At 43.7% G+C, this 12,662-nt stretch overlaps 1 long non-coding RNA gene across 2 annotated transcripts in view; it reads left to right on the forward strand.

The window, feature by feature from the left end:
• Window positions 1-4,922: 4,922 nt before the first annotated feature.
• LOC137851999 (uncharacterized) overlaps window positions 4,923-12,662 on the forward strand; it is a 51,212-nt gene continuing 43,472 nt past the window's right edge. For both annotated transcript variants that reach the window (XR_011093610.1, XR_011093611.1), the window contains exons 1-2: window positions 4,923-5,061; window positions 5,161-5,777. This is a non-coding gene — a long non-coding RNA (uncharacterized lncRNA). The remainder of the gene's footprint in view (window positions 5,062-5,160; window positions 5,778-12,662) is intronic.

A 12,662-nucleotide genomic window follows, 5' to 3' on the forward strand; every position in this document is an offset into this window, starting at 1 on the left:
GGGGGCACACATACAAAGGGGGGTGTTGGGATGAGGGATTTAAAATCAGTGAAGCCCCCCCAACCCATTTCCACCCCATCTGCAGGATGGGGGTCAAGCTTTCGCAGAGAGTTATTGGGGAGGGGGGCTCAGGAAGGAGCTGGGGGGGCTGGTTTGAGGGGGGGAGGGCTTTGAGGACGCAGACCCCATGCAGATTTTAACACCTTTGCTGTATTTTATTTTTTTTCCTGGGGGGAGGCTGGCTTGCTTCGACGGAGGGGGGTTTTGGGGGCTGGGAGAGCCCCCAACACTGGGGGAGCCGAGCATCTGTGTGTGTTGAGTATGGGGAAGGCTGAGCAAGGGCTCTGTAGTCTTTCTGAAGGAAGGAAGGAAAAAAAAATCCACTGCAAAGTTTCATGAGCCCCATCGCAAATCCCTTGCTGTTTTTTTCTTAACTTTCTTTCTTTCTTTTTTTTTTTTCCTTCTTTTCTTTCTTTTTCTTTTTTTTTTTTCTTTTCTTTTTTTTCTTTTTTTTTTTTTTCTGGGAAAGGGAAAGCCTCCGCTATTAAACTGCCCCCACCTCCTGCTGCTACCAGCAGGAGGCGACGCAAATAATCCAGGATCTGAAGTGGTTTGGGGAATGGCCTCCTCTGGGCCTTGTCGCCTCTCTGCATCCAGCCCCTGGTGTGCAGGGTGCTGGGCTGGGCCAGGGGTGCCTCCGGGCTGCTGCTTTCTCCCCCTAATCATGTAATGATTAAAGGCAGATCCCACAGGGCTGCTGAATCCGCACAAGAAGGGAATTGTTCCCTCCCTCCAGCCCCAGCTTGAAGTTTGCCCGAAAAAGCACAAGCAGGGAAACCTGACTCTGGCTGCGTCTCGCTGTGAGGGATGGCTTCCTGATCCCCTTTTATCCACATATAGAATAAATTCACACCACAGGACAGACACACACAGGTCCAAAGGCACCCCTCTGCCAGGCACAGAGGTCAGGGCCTGATGTATTTCTCCTGGCCTGCTCCCTCGGAGTATGGGAGCGCAAGGGCCATGGCTCTTCTTGGAGGGCAGGAGCCTCAATTCCCTGCAGCCAAGGCTAAAGGTGGCTTTCCTTGAGCGGTAGCCCCACATAAAAGTGTCCCCATCTGGCTCGTTGGGTGCTGAGGATCAGGCCCTGCAGACTTAGGCCCCGCCACCCTTGGAAATTGTGATTTATGCAAGGGCAGGCGCGAAACAGCCGAGCCGGCTCATTTTTGAGCAGGTGCCCCAGGAAAATGCTGTTGTCAACTCCCTTCATCCCCACACACAGTGTGTGCTCTCAGCCCTGGCCACAAGACAATCCCTCCTCTCTCTGCAGACCCCTGAGGGTGAGGTGGGCTGCATCCTCAGAGACATGCAGTTTTTTGGGGCGATGGAGGGGAGCAGGGGAGATCTCTGCCTGGGCCATGAAGGGAGGCCCCTGAAGGCCTCTCCCCACCGGAGGGCACAGGACTGTTTTGCAGAAGATCTGTTCCAGGCTTATTTCACTCCTGTCAGGCAAAGGTGCTTTGGACATCTTAAGTTTTGTTTTGTTTTTCTTTCAGATTGTATCCATGAACGTGTGTATAACGAACCAAGAAGGAACGCAGCACTAAAGGAAGCCTTTGTAATGCTGCTATTTTAAGGAGACCCTTGGGGATGGCACGTGCTGAACTGAGTTCCTTCAACATCTTACAACAAATCTCTCCAAATGTTTAGATCCTTCTACTGATATAAAACAACAACAAAAAAAAATCCGCAATCAATTTAAACTGGCTAAGGTTTTGACCAGAAATTATTGCTCTTGTGCATTGGCTCTATATTTGTAGCTAACTTTTACACAGCCTAATAATAAACATCTCCTCCTCCCAGCTGGGTGAATGTTTCCCTTCTGCAGGAGATGAGGTCCCATCCTGGATAAAACGCCTCTTGTCCTTTTTCTCCTGGGTCACTCAGGTTCAGCGAAACATCGCAACTTACGTCAGCCAAAGGCATTGATCGGAAGGGAAAGGTCTGACCTGGACAAGGTTGGCAGCCACGCCGCAAAAATCCCGCATTGTGTAAGAAGCCAGTCCAATGACTGAGTGTCACAGAGGATGAGATGGCCTTTTCTGCTCTGTTTTCACTTGTTTATTGCCAGCATTTTGTTTGCAAAGTCAAAGCCAAAATATACAAGAAGCAGCTTTGGACACGTTGGGTTTGTGCATCAGGCCAAACAGCCATCGTGAATTTCTGGCCATATTTTTTGTATGTGTTATAAAGAGCAGAGTTTTGATGTTGCCGCTTTCTTTTGACATGGGTAGAGATGAGAAGGGTTAAAATGGAGGCCCAACAGTTCAGGCCTGATGCTGTCTGCACTCACCTGAAGCCATAACTCTTGGCTGAGATGACTGTGAAAGCATCATGCGATGGCTTCTCTGCTGGCTCTTAAAGGAAACATCTGCTCTGGGTCTTGTGGACAAAATCCAGGGTGAAAAATTCTCTCAAAGTGAAATGAAAAGCCAGCTGAAGGTCGTGAGGGTAAGTCATGACCCTCTCCGCTGGTTGGTTCTTGGTGCCTCAGGTTAGCTGTTGTGACCATAACCATAGTGAACAGCTGGTATCAATACTGCCAAGGGGTCTGCGATGTTCACATTGATGCCATCAAACACCTCTGTGATCAGTGTGAGGCTGTCTTGTTCCAAAACTCCTTGTTCTTTGGCTCACCTTACCCGAAAAACTGCCTCATGCTGAAAGAAAAGTGAGACTGAACATTGAGCCCCCAAATCCATGATTCAGTTGAACTCTCCTTGTAGGGGAACAGTGGTGTTCATATAATCAGAAAAGAGATGTGAGAAAAAAGGTGGAATAGATGAAGCTGTTGGAGATGAGTTTGTGGAGATCATCTCTAGAACATCGACACCTAAGAAACAAAATAATTGAAAGTGCTCTTACGAGATGTTATTCTCACTCAGTAGCTTCCAGACCAAACATGGATCCAATTTGCTAGATTGAAGAAGGGCCTGTTTCTTTATCTAGCTGTTTCTCATACCAGACCAGGCACACATCTGGCCCTCATTATCACCAGTGTGAACGATGCGGTTGGATGAAGTGAGATGTGGGTTTTTTTGGTCAAGCAGAAAGGAGTCCATCTGAAAGTCAGGATGGGTAGGCTGTCGGACCTAAATAGTTCTCTGTCCTGCTCTTTCCTATCACTACTCACAGCCTTCCAGTCACCACTAGACACCTTCAAAACAGAGTTTCCCTGAGATAACTTCCAGAAAGCTAACCTACCTCAACATCGAGGCTTCCAGGAATGACAGTTTACCTCCTTGCTGTCCTTTCCTTGGAACACAGCATCAGTCAATGGTAATCATGCTCAACATTGAAAAAACAGTTCCCGTTTTTCTAAGCTGAGGTTTGCTTGCTGGTCCTTGCCCTGACGTTCTCCATCAGCATCCAACACTCAAGGAACAGGACTGTCCTGCGGATGAGTGACAGGACAGGAAAATACACTTGTTTTACTCATATAGTGAACAACCAATGAATCCTCAAGAACTGGAGGTGAGAGTCCAAACATTGTATGATGACATTTTTGGTTTTCAACAGCTTTCTTTTTTGATTTATTTTGACTCTTTCTGAAGAAAAGAATCCGCTCCCCTTCCTTCAAGTGACAGGGAAATCAACAACAGCAAAAATATTAACACTGGTCAAAAATAGGTTTTTATATATAGGAGAAATCATAAAATGGATAACCATAAACATAAAACATTTCTCTGCAAAGGCTTTTTAGAGCCTTTTCTCTGCACAGGCTCTCTAGGTAGAAACACGGGATTGCTTGTGATAGGTGCTCAAAGATGGACTAAACAGACTGTACACCTCCTCTAATACTCTGTGCTATGCAAGGTGTTGTAGACTCATATATGTATAAAGGTTAAAAAGATAAAAATAATTTGGGAGAAAAAGGAGATGAGACATTTGGGGCTGAGGTCTTGGTTTAAGGCAGACAAAAGAGTGTTAGAGGTGACAGTCGAATCCAAAAGCATTTTCCATCTTAAGCAGGCCAGCTAGGCTAGTGAAATCACTGGGTAGCAGACCATAGCCAGGGGCATCAGACCAAGACCTTTAGCTGAAATGAAACTGTACTCTGCTGTTTTTCATTATAAAACACATTAAATTAAGCCCTTTTTAAGCTTTTGTGAGCCCTACTGTTGAAAGAGACTCATGGCATGCAAGCAAAAGATGATCTTCCCAAGCAATGGTCTTGGTCCTCATTTGGTTGTGTTTTCATGGTGATGAGGGGATATAGAGGCTTGCATTCCAGTCTCTCTTCTTCTATGCAGTCCTGGAAATGCCAGCATTTGATGAACCCTGATGAGCAGGTGGGGCAGACAGGCTCTGCAAAGCGTCCTGGACTCTTGCCTTACCCTCCTTCTGTTGCTCTCCTTGCTGTAGGCCTGATTGGAGCTGATGCCGTGAAGTGAGATGGATGTGGGTGGGATGGAGATCAGGGTCCGGGCTCTGGAACATGTCTGACTGATCCACGGGGATCCCAGCCTGGCTGATAAAATCCAAATCACAGCTCCTTTCTGTAGCAGAGCTTAGGAGACACCAACATCAGCTGAAGACATGGTGGTCTGCATCCTCATAGGGCCAGCGTCTGCAGGACATTGGGGGTAGGACTGGGAAATGCAGCTCTAGCTGATTCTATGCTCAGTCTATTCCTGACTCCCTCCTCTCTGCTGTGGTTGCACACAAAAAGGATCAGGGTGATCCTGGCGAGCTCAACTCCTTACCAGGTGAGGTTCCCACCATGCTGACCCCTGGTCGGCCTTTCAGGTCATTCACCGTGGCTTTATCTTCCCTGCAGAGTAGCAACAGATGCCACTTCTGGCTTGTTCTCTATTTTTTTTTTTCCTTCCTAGGGAGGGTCTTTTGTTGTTTATCAGCTCCACCTTCCAAAACAGCAGCATAATTTGAGGTTTTACACAAGATTTCACATGTGGTTACTCTGCCTGCTGCTCATCAGTCTATTTGTTTCAGTGATTTCTGCACACCACTGAGCAATCACATTCCCACCCTAAGGGATAAGTGAGTCTCTCAAGCCTGCATATTTTACTCCACGCGCATGAGGTCTTTTTTTACTCTTTAAAATAATAATAAAAAAAAACTTACTCCTTCCTCTGCCAGGTGCGTGACAGACTGGACGTCTCTGGCAGCATACCTGGGCTTGAATCAAGTTTTCAAATTATTTTTTTTTCTCGTGTTGCCATCCAAGGCACGGTCAGAACTGAGGGCAAACTCCAGTTCGGAGGTGAGCAAGGAAAGCCCTTCTGAAACTGCCAGGAGCTGAAACAATTTGGCAAGCGTTGCAGAAGAAAACTGCCAGCATGGAATGACGAGATGGGAGCATTACTTCAACAGAAGAAGCTCTGATTAGCAGATTATCGCTTAAGTGATGTTGATCCCAGCCACGCTGCCTTCCAAATGAGCCCTTTCACAGCTGCCAGCTGCACCACGGAGTCATGCATGTAAATAAGTGGGCCAGATCCTTTGCTGGCATCGGTTGAGGCAGCTCTGATGGACCATCGTGGAGTTACAGCAGCTGGAGAAGTCTGGCTATGTCAGGGAGTTTGACGTGCCTCACAAACTTCTTTGGGAGCTGATGGGAAGGAGAGCCTGAAACAGAGCTGCCTGCATGTTGCAGGATGGGACAGCTTCTCCTGGTCCAACAGCACCAAAAGCACAGCTGGAGGAACCCTCTAAACCTTAATTTAGTCTATTTGCTACCTGACAAGCTCTTCTTTGTAAGTAATTCTTATTTTTATTGTATTTTTGCTTATTTATATTTTGTTTATTATTTTATTTTATTTTATTTTATTTTATTTTATTTTATTTTATTTTATTTTATTTTATTTTATTTTATTTTATTTTATTTTATTTTATTTTATTTTATTTTACTTTATTTTACTTTAATTTTATATATTTTTATTTTCATTTTCTTTCAATTTACTTTTAATTATAGATAGGAAACTCGGCTATCAGATTCCAGCCGAAACCAGTGTGCAAGGCGCCTGTGCCTTGGTGGGCTGATAGAAGCTGCAGAAGCTGGAGCCACCTTACTGCTAGCTGTAAGAGAGATCCTTGCTGAGTCAGATAGGGGAATGATGAGGGATTTTTCTTTTTTTTTTTTTTTTTTACAGTCGCTGAGCTTGTAACCTGTTCCCTGGGACCATAAACCAGTATATAGCGTCTTGCCCTCATAAAGCTCTATTTGTCTCCAGCCAGCCTGTTTGGTTGAGCGTGTGGGGAGCATGTGAGGGACTCTCATGAGCAGCCTCGTAGTCTCGGGGCTGTGCTCTTGCCTCGGGGTGAGCTTTCCCCGGAGCTCACAGTCCATCGCAGCTCTGATAAGCGTTCAAAGGTGATGGCCTGAAACCTACGGAGCTGGTGGCGAGGGGGGAACAAGCTCTCTTTGTGAGGCTGCTCGAGCTTGCTGCTGCGTGCTGGAGACAACGCAAAGCCACAGCTTTCCAGGACGCCTGTGCTGGGTGCGGTGAATGAAATCTTTCATTCGGTTCCCCAAACAGTCTAGGAAGATCCTCAGCCTTTGTCCTGAATGGCGCTGCGGCCCACTCCAGGATACGTCATAGAATCATAAAATCATTGAATCATAGAATGTTTTAGGTTGGAAAGGACTATAAGGATCATCTAATTCCACCCCCCTGCCATGCCCAGGGCCCCCTGCCCCCAGGCTGCCCCCAGCCCCATCCAGCCTGGCCTTGGGCACTGCCAGGGATGGGGCACCCCCAGCTCCTGGGGGCAGCCTGCACCAGGCCTCACCGCCCGCAGAGGGAAGGATTTCTGCCTCAGATCTAACCCAACCCCACCCTTTGATGGCTTCAAGCCGTCACCCCGTGTCCCATCCCTACGCCCCATGCCCAAGAGACCCTCCCCAGCCCTCCTGCACCTCCTGCAGGCCCTGAAGGCCGCTGTGAGGTCTCCCCACAGCCCTCTCTTCTCCAGGCTGAACAACCCCAACTCCCTCAGCCTGTCTCCACAGCAGAGCTGCTCCAAGCCTTTAGATCACCTTTATGGCCCTTCTCTGGACTCACTCCAACAGATCCCTGTCCTCCTGGTGCTGGGGCCCCAGAGCTGGGAGCAGGGCTCCAGATGGGGTCTCATGAGAGCAGAGCAGAGGGGGACAATCCCCTCCCTCACCCTGCTGACCACGTTACTTTTGATGCAGCCCAGGACATGGTTGGTTTCTGGGCTACAAGCACACGTTGCTGGCTCACATTGAGCCTGTCATTCACCACCACCCCCAGGGCCTTCTCCTCAGGACTGCTCTCAGTCCATTCCCCACCCAGCCTGTGTTTGGGTTTGGGACTACCCCAGCCCAGATACAGGACCACAAATGGCCACAATTGACAATGACTTTAAGTGCTGGTAGTTCTTAGGTTATCATATTGAATCCTGGTTTGTCACCACAACCATGCTGTGGACCTGGACTTTTCAACCTAGAAAATCAGGCACTGAAGAAGAGGCGTGCAATAAATAGGAGGAGATAGATCTGTAAAAATCATGAAGAGGGTAATGGGAAATGGTTATCTGGTGTCTCTCTTAATACTGAGATTGGGAACACAGGACTGAAAATCTTGGCGTAGGTGCAAAGCAAACAAAAGGCAGTGGCTTTATAAGCAGAAGGTGAAGCTATGAAGCTCTTTGCATACAATTTTGTTTAAATGGATTCAGAAGGTGATTAGATGAGCTAAAGGAAGAAAGAAAAACACCCAAAGTTTTCAACACTAATGTAATATCGTTGCTCTAGAGGGTCTCTGAGTAAGAGGTTACTGAGGGCTGGGAAGGTCAGCGGGAAACCATCGGTGCGTGTTTGCCCTGTTCTTGCAGTTGTTAGTAGTAGTACTGCTAGTAGTAGAGTACCCTGATAAGTCCTTATCCACCCTCAGTGCTATCCCCTGTCATTGTTATCCACCATCAGTTATCACCATCAGTAATAGGACACTTAGGGGGGTGGACATTTAATCTGATCTAGATCAGCCTTTCTAGGGTAAAAAAGAAAAAAAAAAAAGAGGGAGGGGGGGAGAAAAAAAATGAAAAATGAAAAAAAAAAAAAAAGAAGAAGGGAAGGTGATTTTCCATTTTCACTGATGACAGATGGGATCTCTGGCCAAGTCCATCCCACTCTGAAAGACTGATCTTTGGAGAACTGTGACCGAGGACGTGCTCCAAGTTCCCCATGCCTCCTGCCCATCTGTACTGCTGCTTCTCCATCAGCTCGTGGACCACGTGCAGCCAGTCCCTGTGGGGCTTCCCCAGCATCTGCATGACACCTCTGGCTGCTTAACTGGCAGCTCAGGGCTTGGACAACTAGGACAGCTTGGCAACATCACAGACACGGTCTCAGGAGCTTTTCTTGGCTTTCCTTTCCATGTGTGTCAGAAGGCCCAGTTTGATTCTGGCTCCTGCTCTTTGGGACAGGAGATCTCATACTTGTCTCGTGTCCCACAAAGCCTGGAGATGGTCGTGCCAGGTGTCGCAAGAGCCCTGGGGTCTGTTTATGTTGCTTGCTTCTGCTATCCAAGGCTGAAGCACCACCCTTGATTACCACAGCACTGCACATCCCTTCTTTGGGTGCAGGAAAGCATCTCCTTCAGAACAAGGCTTTCCCTCTTGATTGTCTGAAAATCTGTTGCTTCTTATGGTTGGCTTGCTACTAAAAAATTCTGTACATCATATCAGCATCCAGCTCACGTGGCTTTTGTTTCCAGCTCTTGAACTTTCTTACCCCTTTCTTTCACGCTTAGAGAAAAGGCTTGGCTGATATTTCAATCCTTACAAACTCTCCTTTATCAATATGAATGGGTTTTTAAAAGTCATCTCTGATTGAAGCTTCCAGCCTGCATCAAGCAAAATTGGGAAAAAAAAAAAAAAAGCTCATGTATTTTCAGTGTCAATCACTGCAGACTCAATGAAGTATCCAATTATTCCAAGCAACACATGATTATGGGCTATTATCCTGCTGTCCTGCAACATAAACTCTGGAAGAAAGTGTCCTGGGGTACAGCAATAACATAAAAATACCAGCTCTTAGGCACTAGAAGAAACAGTTAAATTCATACCAGTCTTGCGGAAGTGGAGGTAAAATGTTCTCACTGTGATTTGTTAGCACTTCAAATTACTGTTTTATTGTAAATGGAAACTAAATCATTGAAGAAATCCACCAGCTATCCAGAACTAATTTATAAATATAAATTACACAGTAAAATCAGAATAAATTTTAATAAGAAGCATTTTTATTATTTATTTTATTTTATTTTATTTTATTTTATTTTATTTTATTTTATTTTATTTTATTATTTTATTTTATTTTATTTTATTTTATTTTATTTTATTTTATTTTATTTTATTTTATTTTATATTATTTTATTTTATTTTATTTTATTTTATTTCATTTCATTTCATTTCATTTTAATTTCATTTTATTTTATTTTAATTCTGGGGACCCAGGCAGAGTGAAATAGATTCCCATTTCCCCTTTGAGCAAAGGACTGATTTCTAGTGTCATTACCTTGCATGTAGGACTTGCCGAAGGGCTTGGTGGGGATTAGAGCTGCTCTGAGTGCTGTTGGGACCAGACTGACACATGTCCAAGCTCAACCTGAGCGTAGCTCCTGTTTTAGGGAAACACCCAGGCAAACCAGAAAGTGCCTACAGGAGAGCCAGAAGAAAACTTCAGAGATTTCAAAGATGGCATCAGGAGGAGAAGTTAATTTTACTTATTTATATTATTATTTATTTATTTAGCCCATTTTTAAGACTGGGAGACAGGAACGGATTCATCCTCAGTTTTGAGGTTTAGCAGCTGACTTGTCCAGGACCACATGCTGGACTCAGAGAAGGACGTTCGCAGCAGAAAAGAGACACTGCAGATAGACAAGTGAAATTCCTGTGCCTCAGCTCAAAATCTTTAAGCTGGGGAGAATGCCAGCTGATTTTATCTTCTGCGGTAGAAAATACAATATAATGGGTGAACTTCTGTCTGCCTTTTTCTATTATACCTAGTAAATGACTGCCAGGATCATGAAATACCAATGTAATATAAATCTATTATTGCACTCGTCTGTTTCATTAAATCATCTGGATGTGGACTTCGTGAGCAAAAATCCATTTTAAGTACAGTGAAGAATCTGCCATGCTGCTTTTAGATTCTTTTACAGGTCTACAAATCTCTGGCACCAGCTATCATGCGAGGCAGTTTGAAGACAATGAAAGAAGTTCTGTGATGCGTTAAAAAGTTTGTGTCTGTAGCTGAAATATTCTCTTCTCCTTTGAAACTTGTTTGTGTGGGAATTAGATCATCTCCAGACATGCTCCAAGTGAGAACAAAGGTACATGATTGGATATAATTGAGCTATGCAAACATTTTAGGATACAAATGGGAAAGCTGGAAGTGAAAAGTGAATTAGAAATTATATGGCCCCATCCATCCCCCAAAAAAAAGAAAAAAGAAAAAAAAATAGAAGTTTTTATATGTTATATATATTGTTTATAATATCTATTATATATAGATAATTATTACACAATAATCTCTATATAATATATAAATCATAATATATGATTATAAAATTATATAATTATTAATTATTATATATTATTTATATATACAAGCTTATATTATATGTATAATATATTATATGATATATTTTTATATACGTTTATATATATCTTATAATATATTTATATATATTTAAAGTATATTTAAGAAATAAGAAAATAATGAGTTAGGATAAGCTTATTACTCCATCAACATGAGAATCCAGAAGAATAAAATCATCATTATTAATTGCTTTGATTTGCATAAAAAGCCCATACTTTTCTTTAAAAAAAATATATATATTTTTTCTAGAGTAGAGGAGAGGGTAAGGTAAGAGAGACAGGAAAGCAATTGCTCAATGGATTAGATATGTACCATGGGCCCAGTGAATGCTGAAAAATTAGCTGGAGCAATCTGCACTGTATGTGAGAGCTTATTAGGGAGGGAAGGGAAACCTGAGGTGGCTGCAGGAAGTCAGGATACAGCCTGTCTTCATGCAGAGGCAGACAGGATGGTCAGAGAAGGGGCAGATGGAGTTTTTCAACTTTGGAAGATACCAGAATGAATTAATTAGAAATTCATAAGCACTTGGAAGTACTTCTATGGTGATGGAAAACAACCCCTATGGATCTGTCAAGAAGAAATCCCGTCAAACCAATGTACTTTCAGTTTTGACAGGATAATGGGAGCAGGGAGGAATAGGAGACTGTGTTGTGTCTTGGTTCTGACAAAGCATTTGGCACTGTCTCATATGATCCCATCATAAGCAAACTAGTAAATAACAGTATTCATCTTCCCTCTACTGGATGGGCATTGGGTGTCTGACTCTGAGCCGGTCGCCCTGAGGCAGATAAAGAGGAGTGTCCAGAGGTGATTCATCTCATCCATCTTGGCCACTGAACTTCAGGTGGAAAACATTGTGCTCTGCAGGTGCCCATTTCTCTCCCCTGACTTTAAAGATAGCCTTGGGTTACTGGCTCAGCATTTTTCATCTGTCTTTTAGACACCCAACTTAAGGCAGAAGAATCTTACTTGGAGTTTAAATTTATGACCCTTTCTTTTTTCTTTCTTTCTTCTTTCTTTCTTTCTTTCTTTCTTTCTTTCTTTCTTTCTTTCTTTCTTTCTTTCTTTCTTTCTTTCTTTCTTTCTTTCTTTCTTTCTTTCTTTCTTTCTTTCTTTCTTTCTTTCTTTCTTCCTTCCTTCCTTCCTTCCTTCCTTCCTTCCTTCCTTCCTTCCTTCCTTCCTTCCTTCCTTCCTTCCTTCCTTCCTTCCTTCCTTCCTTCCTTCCTTCCTTCCTTCCTTCCTTCCTTCCTTTCTTCCTTTCTTCCTTTCTTCCTTTCTTCCTTGTAAAACTCAAACTTTCTTATTATGATCACTCTTGAAAAGTTTATTTGCTGAATTGTAGTGGTGCTCAGAAAATTAATAGATGCCCAGATCTTCTGTTCTGAAGCTATCTGCTGAATGAGGCACTTCACAGCCAGGGAACTGGTCCTTGTGGTATCTTGTTTTGCCATTAGCAGCCAAGGGAGGTGCCAAGAAGCAGGGAGCCAAGTTACCCAGAAACAGGTGAATTGGTGGTGTGGACCAGGAACAGGAACCTAGTTTTTCAGGTTTCCATCGACTAGAAAAATGTCTGCATAGTCAGTTTTGATGAAGTGATATCTCCAGCCAAAACCGACCCATTCCTCTTGGATTTCTGATTGCCTAGCATTTACTGCAGTGTTTCCTTCATATTTTTTTTCAATCAGATATCTGCCCAGGCTTCAAAGTTAGAGATACAGGTAGAGAAATCATTCATCTGATATACTCTTATTGTCTGCTAGTTGGAAAGGAGAGTGATCTGATGGATAAAATATGCATTAGGCTCCTTTAGCGAAAATAAATCTAACCATTCCCAAATCGTTGCTAGATCATTAATATTTGAACTGAAGAAAAAAAAGGGGAATATTTATTTATTTATTTATTTTCTGTCTTTGTGCAAATGCACACACCTGTCACCTGGGTAGGAATTTCCAAAAGAGAAATAGCACACTCCTTTTTGATCTCTTCAGGACTACAAGTGTTTTGGAAAGCA

This window comes from Anas acuta, chromosome 2 (genome assembly GCF_963932015.1).
Source record: "Anas acuta chromosome 2, bAnaAcu1.1, whole genome shotgun sequence".
Taxonomy (NCBI): Eukaryota; Metazoa; Chordata; class Aves; order Anseriformes; family Anatidae; genus Anas; species Anas acuta.